The sequence below is a fragment of the Bombus terrestris genome, chromosome 12 (genome assembly GCF_910591885.1).
Source record: "Bombus terrestris chromosome 12, iyBomTerr1.2, whole genome shotgun sequence".
NCBI classification, from domain to species: domain Eukaryota; kingdom Metazoa; phylum Arthropoda; class Insecta; order Hymenoptera; family Apidae; genus Bombus; species Bombus terrestris.
In genome coordinates this window covers 10,720,053-10,738,246 of record NC_063280.1, presented here as the reverse complement: position 1 = coordinate 10,738,246, position 18,194 = coordinate 10,720,053, and the positions used below count along the sequence as shown (strand labels likewise).

At 34.3% G+C, this 18,194-nt stretch overlaps 1 protein-coding gene and 1 long non-coding RNA gene across 3 annotated transcripts in view; both read left to right on the top strand.

Annotated features, from left to right (window-relative positions):
* Positions 1-18,194, top strand: part of LOC100651294 (HIV Tat-specific factor 1 homolog) — a 58,351-nt gene that overhangs the window by 15,266 nt on the left and 24,891 nt on the right. The window lies entirely within an intron of this gene.
* Positions 10,128-17,465, top strand: LOC125386142. The gene is made up of 2 exons (XR_007226026.1): positions 10,128-11,132; positions 17,076-17,465. It is a non-coding gene; the product is annotated as an uncharacterized LOC125386142 (long non-coding RNA).

Sequence of the window (18,194 nt, the reverse complement as noted above, 5' to 3'; positions counted from 1 at the left end):
TAGGTTGGAATAAGAGAAGACTAGCTTCCAGAAAATTGGAATACGTGTTTAAGTTCTGAATACGGGGCGGCTATTGATCTTCTGAATTGCAAAATAAGGTAGGGTTTTAACTGATCGTTGTTCAGTTGAAAATAAAGGCGGTGTTTATTTTTGCGAGTATACGTCAGCGAACGTGAAAAATAAATGAAGGAAGTGTAAACTTTGTTCGCGTTTTGTGCAGTAACTATTTATTTTCACTGTTTTTTTTTTTTTTTTTAAATAAACGCAATGTGGTTCTAACGCTGATGAGATAAACGAATAAAATTTCCTACGATAAATATGGTGAAAAATATTCAGAAACATGTGGAAGAAGTATTATCTTAATTACTGAATTCATTCAGAGTGATGTAAAATATTTTTACTACCAATATTGATATTGGTATCACGAAGAATGAATGAAATAGAAGGAATAAGTAAGAATGGGAACCGTTGTCACGCGTTTTTAATTAGCTGTTTAAAGGAAACGATTACACAAGACAAATATAAAAAGACGTAAATCATGGCTCGCTTAACTCCCGTCTTCGCGAGGACTCGTTATTCATTTTGTTCTTTACCTTCTGTTTCATCTACGCAACTGCAGTGAGAAAAATCGCGTTCGCAAAATGTTTGAGCAAGTTCGTAATTTTAATCTATCTTTAAAAAAGATTTAAAAAAGGAACAGTTTAACGCGAATTAAGTTTCGACTGAATTCCACGATTCTACAGATTTTAATCCTCTTAAATTTACAGGTCTGCCAATCCCGTATTTTTAATACATGCGCGTAAAATTCCTTCATCGTGATGCTATTTGATATTTTTTTCTTCTCTTTTGCTAACAAAACTACCGACAAACGAGAAAACATTTAACTGATTCATTTACGATGATGACTAGACATTCAAGATCGCAGTTTATGGCAACTGGTAATTAAGAATACAATGAATGATGCTCGAAAGAGCACGATCAATTCACTAGCTACGTGGCAGCTTTTACTTAGTACCTATGTCTACAGTTATTCAGTATGCATCTTATCTCTAGATACTGTTGGTACACGAGTGTATGATTTTTAAACAAACATAAAGCAACGATTATAATATTTTTTGCGCGTTTCTATATGTTTTCTCGGCGATTACACGTGCTTAAAAGACCGCCGTGTTAATTTCGTTAATGTACACGATAGTAATCGTTCCTCGTTGAGAAGTACGTTGTGAATTCGCAATTTCCGCGAAAGAAAATGTGCAGAATGTGGACTTTCCGGTAAACCGCTTTTTCGTGCCTCGCGGTTGGCAACAGCTGAGCAAATATCATTATCTTTATCGTTATTTTCTTGTCCTTGAATTTAACCAACACTTTGCGGCAAGTTGTCGGCTTTTTGCATTAACAAAAATACGTTAAAAATAACTACGTGCGGAAAGAATTGAATAGCCTTTCTGTGACGAGTATCTGTATGGTAAAGAAGATAGAATAATGACTCGATCTTGACTACTATTCTTCTCTGAATAATAGTTAAAAGAACATTGCACATATGTTTGGAAAAAGAAAAGGATAATAGAAAATTTGTATTATCTGTATGTATTTGTGTTAGTTTATTTACGATAAATGTAGATGAAGATGTTTTTAATTGCGTTTAATTCCTCCTAGCTTTTTCTTCTTGTTATAGAATTATCGTAGAATATCATATATATGATATTTCTATTCCTTTACAAAACTTTCATTGTTGTTCAGAATATTTATATCGAACTAATTATACGTTTGAAATATTTTAATCGATCGAGATATTTTATATTTTTGCGCGAGCATCGATGATGCGTTTGTTGAAATTATATCATCGATTAGATACAAGATATTTAGGAAACTCTATTAATATTTCGTAATTACGATTATCAGCATATGAATCGTTCTGATCGTTTGATTTATTAAAATTCCATGCAGTTAAATATCAAATTCCAGTCGTTTAAATTTAAAGTACTTAAGAATTTCAAACATTTCGCTGTAATTGTAATTGAGCTTTCATTCCATTTATGTGTAATGAAGCATGTGATGTATGCTCGATATTACCGTAATATTCTACAATTGTCAACTATAAATTACGCTCCGTTTACTTTATTTATTCAACTACTTTGTCCATCAATTACGTACGAACTGTTTGATTGATATAATTAATGATCAACATTTAAAATTCCGTGGAATTTCATTTATTTGAACGTATTAAGTAATAGTTGATTGTAATAATAAACGCGATGAATAATTCAGTAATAGCAGTAATTTATGTAAAAAATTCAGCTTGTGGAACATTTTAAAGATTCCTGAAGCGTTGGTCCTCTCGCAGTTGTTAATCATCGTTTGCATTCTGCTGAAATACTTGTTCGCGCCGTTTTTCGTTTCTAACTCTGGAAACCATCCAGGAGAAGGAAGGAGACGCAGGGTTAATTCGTATTTACTGTCACGTACCCGACGTACCTTTATTATACTCGCGTCCTATCCTTGGTGCACGTATCCGACTCGCCTGACCGATTTTATCTTAATTACTTCGTTTCATCTCACTTCATTTTCGCTCCGATGCGACGTTTTGCTCGTTCTCTCGGTGCACTGCGTCTGTCGATTCGTTTCTCATTCTCCGCGTCTTATTGCAGCTCTGCGACTTAACAGCCTTTAATTTTCTCTTAATTACTGGAATTACAATAGCCAGTGACAGATCCACGATGTTTCTTTCGATACCAATGATTTATTGCTCTCTATCTTTGTTTATCTTCCTGTTCTCGCGAAATAACGAGCTCGTTTCGCTTTCCCGAACTGCAATTGTTCGTCGAATTAGACGCATCACGATCTGCCACTCCGTAGTTCTTGAAGCGTAAAGAAATCGACGCTTCAGAGGCAAATAGGACGACTCTGTTCAATATAATTTCGTTTGATACTAATGTTATCGTTTACATATATGTATCTAAATATATTGCAGCGGGCGTGTTTCTTGCTCGCGCGTTTGTCTGCAAATGAATACGAAAGACTTGATTTGTATTTCGTTTGACCAGTTTTTTTGTTACATTGTACAGGCCACGAGATTTATGATTGCAGTAGGTGTAACGTCGGTTTTATTTAGTACTACGCTATTTTTCACTGCTAGCTAAGCTGACAAGCTACGTATGTTCGAACGTCGCGAAGAAAGTAGAACAACGTCTGTGAAATATTATCGGAACTGTGTCTTTCGGTTTTGGTACTTCGAGGTATGTTTCGCGTGGAAAAACTTTAATTGTTACAGGGCTAACAACAGCAGTAACGTCGATGTATTAAAACGTTTCTTTTCTCTAAAAAAATCTTATGAAATAAAGATTACGTGGAAAAGAAATCTAAGCAGCATTTAGGCACAAATTGTTTCTTCAGGGCAAAAGTAATACGCGTATTGGTACAGATGAGAAGCAAAAGTGATAAAAAGAAAAAAAAAGAACGTATGACATATATACATATCAAGATCAGATGCAAAGTATAATAACTAGGAAACAAATTCGATACAGAATCTTGTCGAGAATAGTTCGCTAGTGTCGGACGACCAGTCTCGTTACGAGATAAAATCCGGTGATAGATTACTCTTTGGAAAGAGTAAATTTCCGCAATGACTTCGTTAACGGAGGAATTGTCCTCGTAATTTCTGGAACAGGTTGTCTGAAAGCGTTTTCCCGAGCATGGAAGAGTAACGGTTTCGACGACGTTCCGGATTCCCTTGATATCAATTCGAACATCGAACAGATGCGGCTATCAAATAAACGTCCAATTGGCACGTAGCCATTCCTTGCAGTCATGATATTTTCGAAGTGGGTTTATACCCTTAAGTTTAGTCTATGTTTGTCCGGAGAAATAAGCATGTACATTGATACGTAGCTTCATTTTGTTGCGCTTTATTTAAGTTCGCTTCGTATGGAAATTAAATTCTATTTCCCGTTGGAAGAGAACGAAAGTTGCATTGTATTCTGTACCTTAAAGCGCAACAAATCGTCGTGCCTCTGCGTACAACGTTTTTATTTTAAATTTTGAACTTTCACGATGATTGTGTGACATATTTGTAGTCCGGGCTTCGATTATATTTTTGATAATATATTGCGCTGTGTTCTCACGTTCAATTAAAAAAAAAAAAGAGAGAGAAAAACGAAAAAGCAGTCGAATAGTATGATAAAAACACTTGTCGACAGGATTTCCACATTAAATACTTTTAGCGAAAACGCATATGTTAGAAGTGCGCTGCATCATGATTTAAGCATGAGTAAAATTCATTTGTATATTTGCGATGCAGCAAGCTGCCGATCATCAAAAGCGGATACGACAAGCATTTGTAATAAATATCTTTGTTACGATGGTATAATATCGATTTGGTTGGAACAGAACGAATTGGTCTGCCGAACGTTTCCATATACGTACATACGTATAACGTTTTCTACCCCACAAACCCGCTTATAGAAAATCCTGAGGCTGTTTTAACTGAATTTATTTGGGAAAAGTGTTTGACGAGTGAGAGAGAAAAAGAAAGAGACTTCGGAGCCACGATACGATTTTCAACGAGCTCTTAGTTGATTTTTATTTTTTCTTCTCTTCCTCTTCTTTCTCTTTTTTTTTTTTTTTTTTTTTAATCGAACATAGGAAGCCTGGTTGTCGAAGCAAAGTTAAAAGAGTTCGTCTCGTTATTCTCGATGGATGGAGAGAGAAAAAGGATTGCTTTTAACAAGCATGTCAAAGCGATCTCTATACATAGCCAAGGAACGTTCAAGTGTTCGAGTTTCAAAGGGCGTTTCGGACGCGTTTAATCATCAAAAATCATTGCGTGTTCGATCACCTCGCTCGATCAAGCCGTTTTGTAAAACTAAACCCCGTGCCATCGGAGTTGAAATCGTGAAATTCTCAGTTTTTTTTTCAAAGAAACCTTTCGCGCTCCATTTCGCCATACTGAATCGTTCGTAAATGGCACGATGACGCACAAAGGGCGCCGTCGTAATTGACTTAACGCAATTTCATCACCTCGATATCGGCAGACGACATTCATTTTGATTTAAAGCATAATCGAAAGGTAAAAATGTACTAAAAAATTACGAAATTTGTCCTTTTCTATGAAGTTTAGTATGGAATTTATTTCAAATAATTTAGAAGCAGATTTATTTTAAAGAAATTCGATTTATTTATAAAAAAAAAAAAAAAAGAAAATCAAAAAGCGTGAAATTCTTCAGAAGCTTTTTTCATTGTGATCAAATATAGTTCGAAACTTATTACAGTTTTGTTGGCATGCAGCTGTTGAAAATAATTTTCGAAAAGCCTATTGTCTAGTTTTTTTCTTCTTTTTCTCTTAGTTTATGTACTCATTGTTATTATTTCTGTTCTAGTTTGATGCTTGTTAAAAGTTTATAATAGACAGAAAGTATAGAATTAAAAATGCAAAAATCTGAATTGTAATGTTGAGTTAGTTATCGCAGTTGTTTCAGCTTTTTCCAAAAACTTGTTAAACGAGTTACATGGAGCAAAAGTATGTATTGTCTTTTTTCGTTCCTTTTTTTAGTTTCTAAAAATTGTATGGAAAATTTCGATGCTGTAATTGAAACAATGTTGCAATGTTGAAACAAAACTGCGATTCTATAAGATTGTTAGAACGAAGAAGAAAGAAAGGGAAGATGAAAACTATATTCGCTATAGTTATATTTAACTAAACTAGATTCGATTAAATCTTTTCTCAGGAGGAAAAAGTTTATTCGATATTTAATTTCGTAATTATTTAAAATAACGAAAGAATATAATCAATTAAAAAGTTCACTATTTATTAATTGTGTATTGATTTACTAAAATTTCCAGCTGAAGTTGACCAACTGGTTTTGGAAAATCAACTGATTTTCTTTTTGTACGTAGTATTAGGGAGTTCGTTAATTACGGTATTATTATAGTTTTTAGGCGAAGATGGTAGCTTACTGCATTATTATAACTTTAAAGTTCATAGCACTCATTATAGAAATTATAACTTGAAAGCAATTTACGTCGAACAAGTGTGTAAAACTAGATATAGTTTATATCTCGTTTGTAAGATGACGCGATAAACCTTTTGAACGACGATATAAAGTTCGAAACTTTTATAACATTTACTGAATATTTCAGAAATGTAAATATATTATGTGCTATTTTATATTATTAAACTGTTTTTATCTTCCTTTCATATCTTTTTATTTTTGTTGCCAAGTTATAGTTAAAATGAAACATTTTTACTACAAATAAAAAAGGGAATGGGGCTTTAAAAACTTGTCGCATTGTATATACATATACGTAAAAAAAAAAGAAGGAAATAAAGAAGGAAAAGGGAGAAACTGTATTTTTACCGCTAGCGCAGGTTTGTAAATATTTATAAAGTACCTTGATTTAAAAATCGAATTTACATTATCGATTGTACATATTGCATAAAGAAAATTTGTGCTATTTTGTATCATAAAAACATGTAAAGCAATTGGCTGATTAACGATATCATTTATGTTTTAATCATTAGCTAGGAAATTATTCGTTTTAATTTTTTCCTTTTGCCAAGTATCTACACGTGTTTTATGCTGATGTGTTACTGAGTTATTCAATTCAGAGAAAACGGGGTCGCGTAATATTTAGGTTAATAATGTAAAATGGAACGAGGTTTCCAAGTAGATAATGTAACACGATCTGAATCCACTTTTTCTGCGTTGAATGCAACAAAATACGTGAATTTGAATTTTCCTTTTCTCCATAGTCGAACAAAATATCATTTACCTTTCTGCCATCCTTTTTATCATATCTCTGATTTTATGTTATCTTCATAAAGTTCCGCACTTCGCTTCAAAGCTTTTGAGATTCATAATTTTCTATTCACCGAATAGACTGCACAGGAGCTTTATGCTTCTTGTTCAAAAGTAATTTTTCCGGAAAAAGATACGTAACAGGAATGAGATGCCCTATTCGAATTGCAAATCCAAGAAATAGCGGAATGGTATATGTTTGTATATTTTTGAATATTTCTAAATATGCAATATTTTTCAGATATTTATCAGTAGATTCAATTCCACAAAACCAATCAACGCTCCACACTCCACAAAATTCGTTACGATGCTAGAAACAAAATCACGTTCTTTCGATTCTTTGAAGCAATAGAAAAGATTAGAAAAGAAGCACGCAATAAACGAAACCTGTTTTTTTACAGGAAAGCGAGACTTACATTTTTATACTTATCGTATGTTTCGTTTCTAGTTATATCGTATTGAAATCCCATCAACCAAATTATTTAGAAAGTGGAATTTCGTGTAGCCGTCAGTTATTTTTGCGGAAAGAAATTTCACAAAGTGCTCTCGATACAGTTGCTCGGTGTACAGCTCTCAAGCTCTTTCGCACAGTTAATCGTGAATAAATCCACGAGTGCTTTCCTGCATGACTCATAAGACACGCGAAGAATATACAAGTTTTCTCTCGACGGCGCGCCGCCTCGATTATTCAGATTTCAGATGTTGCATTACACCGTGGATATTGCATCGTTGGCTGTTTTCGCTGGTTCCTCGGCACGCTGTGTTTAATCAGTGCGGGGCGATCTGACCGAGGTCGCCGACGAATTCAGGGCAGACAAGAGCGAACGAGCGGTGAAATCGCGCGGTTTTACTGAATTTTTATCATCTCCGCGAGATTTCGACGTTGTTCCGCGTGATCGCAGATAAACGAGGCATCTCGCGAACGAAAATCCTTTTGCTGTTTTTTCTGCCGCTTTTTCAAACCAGTTCCGCCGCTTTTTAATAACGTTCCCTCGAAGTTTCCTCTGATCGTCCCGTACGTTGAACGCTCGAAGAACGCGATAAATCTTTGAGTTTCGTCGAGTCTCGAAAGTTTTCGAGAAAAGGAGCTTCGCTTCGACTTGAATTTTCCGCAACCTCTAACTGCGTCCGGTTATTTCAATTATTTAGACTTGCTTGATGCGAGTTGTTTGATTTCGTCTCTTTTATCTGTTTTGTGTATTTAACAGATTCGAGAATGTTTTCATCGACTTTTTATTTGAACATTGCAAGGCAGATAAGTGGATGAAATATGATTGAACGTATCGTATCGTTGGACAAATTAGATATACGAAGACTCGGCTCGAATATGTATATTCTCTAATTTATTCTCTCCTACTCGTTTGGATTTATTAACTCGGTTGCATACTCGGCTTTGAAACGTCATATTATATATCTTTTATATTTATAATTATTGCTGTTGCACAATATAAATTTCCGTTTCGAACGTATCTCAAAACGACGATAACATTCGTGCATGGAAATCGTAGAACTTGAAAAATAGTGGTAGTTTATACTTTACAGTTGATTTTGCAGTATATTCTAGGTTAAAAATTGGTTAATATTTCACGATTATTTCATATTCTGCGAGACAATGCAGTTTCTCAGAATTATCTAGAATTAATAACTAATGGAATACTTGCATTCTGGATTGCTACGTACCATGGAGAGGAATTAGCGTTTCAAATTCGTGGCTTCGCAACTTGTAACTCAGTTTCAGCTTGAAGTCGTTGCAATACAATGCGTTGTTGTATCCTGTCGAAAATTATTCTGTATGCAGTTTGGCTGTCAAATTTTCATAACAAATTTCCGTTGCTCCCCTTTAATTACGTACTTGATCATAATCTCGTTATTACTCAAGTGATTGCTGCATATTATAAGATATTTTCTCAGCAAATCTATTAAACTTTTAAGCGTTCTATACATATGTACATATGTATATTACTTATTTTTCCACTATTCGAATATTCTGTTGTCCGAACAAAATGCCTGCTGGTAACAAGTATTTCCTTGTCAAAAAAGTGATTGCTGTATTTTCTGCAAGATCCATTATCCGACCATTCTATACATCCAAGAGTCAACCCGCTGATCGTGCACGCTTGCACACGTCGTAAAACAATTCGTGAGAAGGAAAAGCGTGGCTGGGGTTAATCGTCGGTGAACGAGCGTAGAGGAAGCGCGGTTTCGTCTGGGAAAGAGAGGAGGAGAACCGGTAGTCTTAGTCGTAGGTCGTAGACTGTAGACGAAGGGGGAGACAGCAACTCGATCTAGCGACGATCCCGACCGGATACCTGAACGGATACGTTCTTCTTCGTCTATACGATCGATCTCTGGGTCGTTTTCCACGAAAGGAAACGCGATGAACGCATGTCGCGGAATGTTCTCGTTGCCAGCTAACATAGTAGCGCAGCTGAAACTGGAATTCGAGTATCAATAATTTACCGCATCGTATGTTCTTCGAGCAAAGCGAACAACCGCTGCGGAATTTCTTCGCGAATTAACGAGAACCGAGGAAAAATGTTAACTAGACACGCAGGTGTCAAGCGGAAGATCGACGCGAGGTTAACTGGTTCCGACGAGGAAAGGTGTCCTTCCTCGTTAGCAGTGTCATTTCCGGTTGAACGTGACGGAAATCCACGGTGTTTGTACACGTGACGAAGGCGCAGAGACACATTTCTTGCGAGAAAACAATCAAAACGTGGATCGTGGGCGAGTAGAGCCTTTAATTGTGATGCTAAATCATTGGATGAACGTAGCTCGTATTATACGTGGACGTTGGGTCCTGTGGTCTTAGGATAGGAAGTTTCATTAGACGGACTTCTTTGTAACTTTGTTCCTAGAGTATTGGGATTTTAGCGTTTGACGAAGTTTGATGTTCGTTGTGGAGATATCGAAGAATACGGCTATAAAAAGCGTTTAAATAACATTGTATTTATTATAGCATTTACACGCTAATTAATTAGAATCAAGTTTTTGTCGTAAAACTGCACGTACGAAATATAGAATGTTGTTGCAATTAGGTGGTAGATTTTATAATTTTACATTATATCGAAAACATCAATATTCACCAATATTCCGCGTTCAAAATATTCATAATATGCAGTGTTAAAATTGTCATTTAGGTGTAAATATATTTAATAATATTAAAATGTAAATATTTTAGTATACGATATGATAATGCATTTCTTGTTAAAATGTTGAGATTGTTCCATTTTAATTCTTTAAAAACAATTTCGTCAAACGCGGAGCAAAGAAATTACATTTGCACTAACGTAATAACTTTAACTGGTTTATTCTAATTTTTAGAAACAGTAAGAGATGGCCAAATTTTAAGTAAACAATTTATTTACGAATGCCTTGTAAATTTCATAAGATATTCGAGAGGAAAATTACATTCATGGAAGCAGATGTAATTTCAATTTTCAGTAAAATGTAAATGCTCGTTTCATTTATTCGTCTTTCATTCTGTACTCTTGGAATTTTTTATAATCGCATCGGAAAATTACTCGCGTTGCAAACTAAAATGTTCAAAGCGGATAGAATGACATAAATAATACGATAATATGTACACACGTTTTTAATGCAGCTTTAGAACTCAAGTTCCTGTCACACTGTACTACGCTATACATAGCGCTCAAAAGTAGCGAGCATTATCGCTAAAAATATATTTCCTGATCGAACGAACGCACAAGACGTAATTTCATGCAAGACCTTCGCGTCATTCTCCCATACTTTACCACCATCTTTATCTTTCCTAAGCTCAACGACTGCAAGCAGGAATTTATATCGTCACCATTGCAATACTCTATTTTATTTAAGCATAAATCGAGAGAATTTAATCTCGTTCGAATAGCGGAATGCTCTTTCGTGGGGTATGCTATATACACTGTACTGTATGTTATTAACCAATGCAATGCCGGAAGAACGGAAGAATTTATGGCGATTCGATGGTTCGGCTGTGTGACCCTGCAAACCTTATAACTCGTGTAACCTGCCTTTTCGTCCACGATCGTCTGGTAATTTAATCTTCGCTTTAAATTACGATGTTCCTGTTGCTACGATGTTAGTTCTCGTTCGCGTAGCGAACGAGTGACTTCGTTCTAATAAGTGTAATCAGCCAGGTTTCTTGACGTCGAATGAGATTATCGGAGTAATGTTGATTTCTCGATCGAAAAAGAAAAAAAAAAAAAAAAGAAAAAGGAAGAAGGAAAAACATCGATCTGATCGTATCACGCCTGTTAAAAACGTTCCGTTGGAAACATTACAAATTTTCATCGGTATCTGCAAATACTGATGTAATTTAATCGTTAACATAATCAGGTGAGGACGGAAGCAATCGGATAGTTGAAACGATGCTGTGTCGTAATTTTAAGTTTTTTTTTTTAAGTAAGTGGTTTAATACTCAATGGAATATTTAATGAGACATTTTATTTAATCGTTGTTTTATTAAAATACCTATTTTAATGACCGACTGTGAACGTTTAATTAATACTTAATTTTATGAGTTACAGTGTTAGTAATTGAATTTAAACGGTCGTGTCGTAAAATTGTTTTTGCATAAATTGACTTAAATTGAAATTACATGAATTAGAATTACTATAGTGGGTTTTAATCTGTGTATAAATTTATGGTTAAATTATTTATATTTGTATGAAATTTATCTTCACTAAATTTATAGAGAAATAGAAACTTCTTCAATATTTTCAAAATGTTAAACCAAGAACGATATTTTTAATCTTGATAAATTAGATAAGCTGGAATCTCATTCAATAACTTAAAAATAATCTTGCTTATGGCCATTTTGTTCGTACGACAGTTTTTTAGCGAAGTAATATTCCGAGTTAGAAAGTTAGTTCAGCGTATACGAAATACAGGGAATTTCACGAATTAAAGAATGCAACGTTGTCTCGGTGACTGGGGCTTCTATTACGTTTTGAAAAAATTATGAGGACATATAAATTTTTGGCGAGCCGGTAGCGAGCTGCTAGCGTGTCGCATTAATTTCGTACGACTGCGCTGAAATTTAGTTACGCGCGATATATTCGTGGTTTGCGGCAAACCGCGAAATTGGATTCGAAGAAAAGACTGAACAATTTTTTCTTGCAAAGTAGTCCGTCATAATGCTAAAAACGAGTAAACTTTTCTAATATAAAATGCAGGAAAATATGCCATTTTTTAAAACCTGTAGGCCCTCGTTTATTAGAATGGATTATCGGAATATCGATTATTGGAAAATTTGAGGGTGGACCCGCGTAAAAAAGATTATATAACAAGGATAGAAACTGAAAGAAATCGTTACATTTTTATTCAGAAATTTTTGCTTCTGTTTAATATTAATATTTATAAGATAGGGTCGAACTCCATTTACCTACCTGAACTTCATTTATGCGAACGAAATTTTAATTAATACCCGATTAAATACGCTTGAAATACAATTTGAATACTATTTATATTAAAATATGGAATGTACAAATTCATGCATAAAAGATTAGAATTTGTAATTAGAACGAGGACAAAGTGAAACGATGGCTACAAAAACTTATTCAGTTCATTAAAACGCGTGCGACTAAATCGTAGAGATAATTGCAAGACATAAATTCGAAGCAAAACTTCGACTATTTCATCGGTCCAACGTAATTATACTGAAATTATATTACTGAAATTGAATCTAAATATTCTGTTGAAATTATTTTATTGATCTGAATAGGTATATACGGATTTTAAATGTGAAGGGTAAAATTCATTGGTTACTCGATGAATTTCCAGGTCAGTTTCGAAAGTACATTAACATGAGATCATGTACATTGTGAATCTCCTTTTTTTTTTTTTTTTTTGATTGGCAACCTATCGTATTATCGTATTACAATTGTGAGTCGTCCTCGTGAAATTGTGATTGACTCATCCATTCATGGATAAGCATAATTTGTCAAATACAAATTCGAATGACGGAACGATCGGCTACTTTAAATTCATTGTTTCCATTCGCTTGAGTCACGCATAGTCTCAGTGATACGTAATCCTATGAATGGCCGATGTTCTCACGAAATATTTATCCATGGAACTTTCACGGTTAGAGGACCGTTATATGTATATTGGAAGTGCTCGCATGTCCCAAAGAATAATCTATCGAAACGATAGGGATTATGAAGCTTTCTCATTGACATAAGTTCTCTAGAAAGTATTTGGACAATTTTATTTTAACGTTGGAAACGTTTCTCGAAAAGCGAAGGATAACCATATCTAACGATATAAATATCATATCGTTGGTTAATCAAGTAGGAAGTCGAGATAAAAATTGGTTTCTTTGCTTTGAAAGGACAAGAATCACAGAGTGGTCCTATCAACGTAATGTAAAGAATGCCACTGTTTTTCGTCATTTTTGAATTTTCCATCGCATCCCAGTTACATTGCCTGATATTTTTCAACGTGTAACCAAGAAAAGTACTCAAAGGGATATGATAGCGTTTTCAGATACATAGATACTCGAGAGGGAAGTGAATCAGGCTGCTTCCACTCAAGGTACTCTCGTGCAAACACTTGACTTATCAGCCGTTTCGCTTTAATAAGCTAATCGATTCGTATGTATAATTGCTAATGGATATCTTATCGCTGCTGCGGTTATGTTTTCATATTTAATATGAGCCTGCATACAATGTAATCTAAATGAATCTAGATCGCCATTACGTCTCTTTCCATGATAGCTAACGGGATTGCGTATTGCGGTTATCGGTTTTCCAATGATAATAATACCGCGACCGAATATTTTCCTAATGATTATTCGTTACGATTTTACTATACGATGTTTTTTTAAAGTACTGCATTATTACGAAGCAGTTTTGCAGAATTATAAGTAGCATAATAGTCCACGGGGAGAACAGACTTTGCTTATCTTCGAGGTATTATGGGTTGGTACCGATATCTTGAAATCGTTTATTTCTTATTAAATGATAAAACTTCGATGAATGAGTCTCTCGGAAGCGGGATTGATCAAACGCTTTTGTCGATTCCTTAGTTTCATTATATAAGCGGATGATCAATCTCCAATTCTCAAGAAACAGACCTTAAGAATAAAGACCTCGATCGATATAAATATAATAATTTACAGAATAAATCTTCAAATATCTGGAACAAATTTATTTTGTCGATCTTTAAGCATGTTATCTAATACTTTATCCGAATATTACGTGAGACGTAGGAGAGAAATTTTCACGTTCACATTTCTGAGATGTGAAACGTTATATAAAGAATCCCTTTTGCATTTAATTAATACGAACGCTCTTAGCCGGCAAATATCGAAGGCGATATTTCCACGAGTGTATTTATTCGAGTTTCTCGCCGCGAAACGAATTCAGTGTGTTCGATGAATTTAAATTAGTTGCGCGCTGTCGCGGAATCCTCCTTTCGCGTAAACATTCATGAATCCATGAACGATCTCCGCTGCATTTTATAATAACGTTTCTGGCTAATGGCATCAGATGAATCATGAGCTGCAAGCCACGTCTCGAAGCTGAAATCGCGTAGGCGTCCAGCGCAGCGTGGCCGAATAGTTCGATGATAACACGATCTCCTCATTTAGATAAATTAATCTAACTAGTACCTTGTGCTCTGTTCATAGCCAGGCCCCGGTATCCTTTATCCATACATACTGCCAGCTCGAAGCTGTAATTATCTTTCACCAACGGCAGTGGTGTCTCTGAAGCACGGCCACACGCTTGATACTCGTCGATACCCGTTTCATGTCGATGCAATTAAAATAATAGCAGCACCCGGGATCCTAATTTCGCGCAACCTTATGCCAAAGAACCATAGGAATCCGGTGATACAGAGGTTTTCAATAAGAGATCGATGACATATTTTATTAACTTTCAAGAGAATATTGCTGGATTGTAGTTATCGATTTTGAAAATATTTTGGTATATGACGAGCGTAAAAGAAATATTCAATGAATATTGACTTTCATCGATAGTCTTGCACAGCGTAGGGGTGAAAATTATCGTCCAATGTAATTTAGGGGTTGTAAAAATATTTGAGTAAATATCTTGGAAATTATTCCAGCTAGAGTAAAAGTGTAAATGGATAAACTTAAAATTATTTCGAAATCCAATAAAATTCAATATAATCGTGCATGTTAATCAAATATTTTACAATTTTTATTTCGTAATCCTGTACTGTATAATTGGCAAAAATTCACACCTCCGGAAATTTTATATTTTTCCCATTTGTTGAGAATTATACGAATTTTCAATTTATTTTTACGCGGAAAGATACCAATGAGCAGAGTTAAACACCGTCATTTCTTCGTGATGATCGGTGCAACGATAATTATAGGGTTAATGCCTACGTGCAACTGACTCACAAATAAGAGTCTACGAAAGGAGCAAGATTCCCTTAAACATATGTTCGTAGGCGCGCAGGACGTCAGAAGCGCGTTTTCCGCTCTGCCATTATCCAATTACCGAATCGTATCTACCTACGGGATACTGAAATGTAATTTAAGAAAATTACATAACGTCAACCGTTGAAAAATTTTAGCGACGTTCATGACACATGATAATAGGATTTATATATTTTTTTATTAATTTCACAATGTGTCACCTAGATGTCAACTCGGTGTAATCTCAATGGACTGAAAAATTTCTCTTCCATCTATCCGTTTTGTTAAACAGTTTCATGAAAAGGAAAAATCATTAAAGCGCATCTGAATACAGCGAGCATCGTTTGGTTGAACGAAGTAATGAGAAATCTGACTGCAAAAGTGATTTGAATAATTAGCACGATGTCATACAATTATTCATCCTCGACGCATAATAAACTGCAATCAATTATGTAAAATTTTTCATAATCTGGAAAATCGCATGGAAATCACTGATTTAATTGTCGATATTCAGTTGCGATTGCTGTACAATCTTGATGTAAAATCAATTTACCGCATTTTTATTATCGAAGGTAACTGCCATCTAAATCAATATCAACTTTTATGCATATCTTCGTTTTTCAATGATATTCGCATTCCTTTCGTATTTCGAATGATAAAGTGTCACAGTCAAGTGTTTTTACTGTCTACGATATCTAGTTGTACTCGTAATATTACGTGATCAGTTCAGTAGTAATAAGAATTCAGTAGTAAGATTTATTTAAAACCATAAATGGATAATTTTCTTATCTTTAATATTCTTTTTAAATAATTCATAATATTCCCCTTATCTTAATATACCCTTCTTTTTTATCTTAAAAACAGTCATTAAAGAATAACCTACAGTTATTTTAATTTAAGGACACAAAAAGAGATGTATAACAACTTGTATAATTTCTTTTCTGTAGTATGTTTTATACTGTATCTTCTGTAGCAAAATAATATATTCCACTTTGCTTTATCGATGCAATATATTTTATTCACACGGTTACAGTCTCCGTTTAAGGAGTCGATAGTAAGTTAATTTGCAAGGGATATTGCCTACTAGGACGTCAATTAGTTAAATACGCGAAGAATGTGGTTTTGAATGTGAGTTTCGGTATTGGTAAATTTCGCGCAAGAAACGTTCGCAGAAAAGTATATGTGTGGTTTCTACGCCGCTTCAGACACGTTAGTAATAAATTAATGTACAACTACGGGAACACGTGTGTTTCTAAGAAAACCTGGATTTCATTCGTTTACGATATAGAATGGAAATAGTTCATGAATAAATCGTTTGGAACGTACGATATATTTTTAACTAGTATGTCACGTTGCAATTATGTCGATCCCTGATCAATTCTGTAAACATTTTGAATTCATTTTGATTCTATTTTAGTTGTTACTCTTAAAACGTCGATAATTTTGATCTGACATAATTTCATTATTGTTGAATTATATTCGGGAAAATGTGAATTACATAAAAATTCGCAGTCCACAAATGAAATGTATTTATAATTCAATAATTTGTTATTAATATAATCTCTATTAATATGACACCGCGATGGAGATATTATAGATTGCGTAATTTCATGATAATTACAGTTACAATATTATAATATTGTATAATAATATTCTATTACCTTTGATTCGACATTTGTAATTCATTTACCAGGTCATCCTGCACGTACTTTGATTGCATTTTATACGTTCAAAATATTTATGCTCTTCAAATGGATTTTTCGTGAAAAGCCTATAAATCGTTTTCCGTTTATATTATTCGTATGGGCAATTTACCATTTATTCGATTTATTTTTCTCGCGAATGTTAGCGCACGCAATTGATAAATATACGGCGTTTTATTTTATCAGCTTCTGCAACGCTATTTTAAACATCATACGGTCTGTGAAAATGGCGTGTCAGTTTGTGCTGCACTTGGGTGCAGGTAATCAACAAGAGATTTAATGTGCATCGGTGACAGATTTGGATAAGCTCCAACTTCTTAATGATGATGGACATTCTCTAACTGTGTCTGCCAACAAAGATGTCACGTTCAATTAAAACTATACCGTGTCTTCAGGACCTTGTGAACCGTCTTCTCATCGATTATGATCAGTGGTGTCTTGAAAATTCGCTTGACATCGTTTAATTTATACTTGATCGTATGTATTAAAAAACGCGTCAAAGTATGTAATAAAAGCATGGTATAACTGCTGTTTGATTATGTAAAATTAAAAAGAAACAGCTGTCTGAAATTTAAATAGAATATTTATTAAGAATTTATATTTTTTTTCGTGTTAAAATAAATTATCTATACCGCGTTCAATCTGAAAGAATCCTTCGGACTTCACTTTGTAACGAGATTTAGTTCCATTAACGTTAATCTTTAGTTCGTGCTGTAAAGAGTTAATAATTCCTCTATACTTCTCACTCTTTCATACCATGCATTTTTTCGATCTGTGTACAATCCGTCTCGTGTTAGTTTAAATTTTAAACGAATGATTTTTGTACGTAAAAACTCGATTAAAATATAACGTTATATCTGGAAGTCGATGGCTATAGTCTCGTTATTGATACAGAAATATTTATTTTATTAATTAATTATTAATTAAAAAACAGTCGCATCGAATGCTATAATATTTAAATAAATTGGTTTCTTTTTACATTTACGATACCATATTTAGTTACCTGGTAGAAAATATTCGATAACAGATATTCCTGATAAGGGATTGGGCTCTATAGTTCGCCCGATGGGAATGTTAATGCTTTAGAATTAATGCGTTTTTTGTGTCGTGCATTTAAAGGGTAAATGGAGAGAAAAATTCATGCGAAAAATCCATTCTTTAAAACTTTGAAATTTTACGTTATCGTTGTACCGGAAGCTTACCAGTGATTTAATGAAATTCGTTGTCGTTAATTATTATCGAGCTTCATGACTGGCGTACAGACTCACGACGTATTCACGTTAATTAAAGTCACGTATCGACATC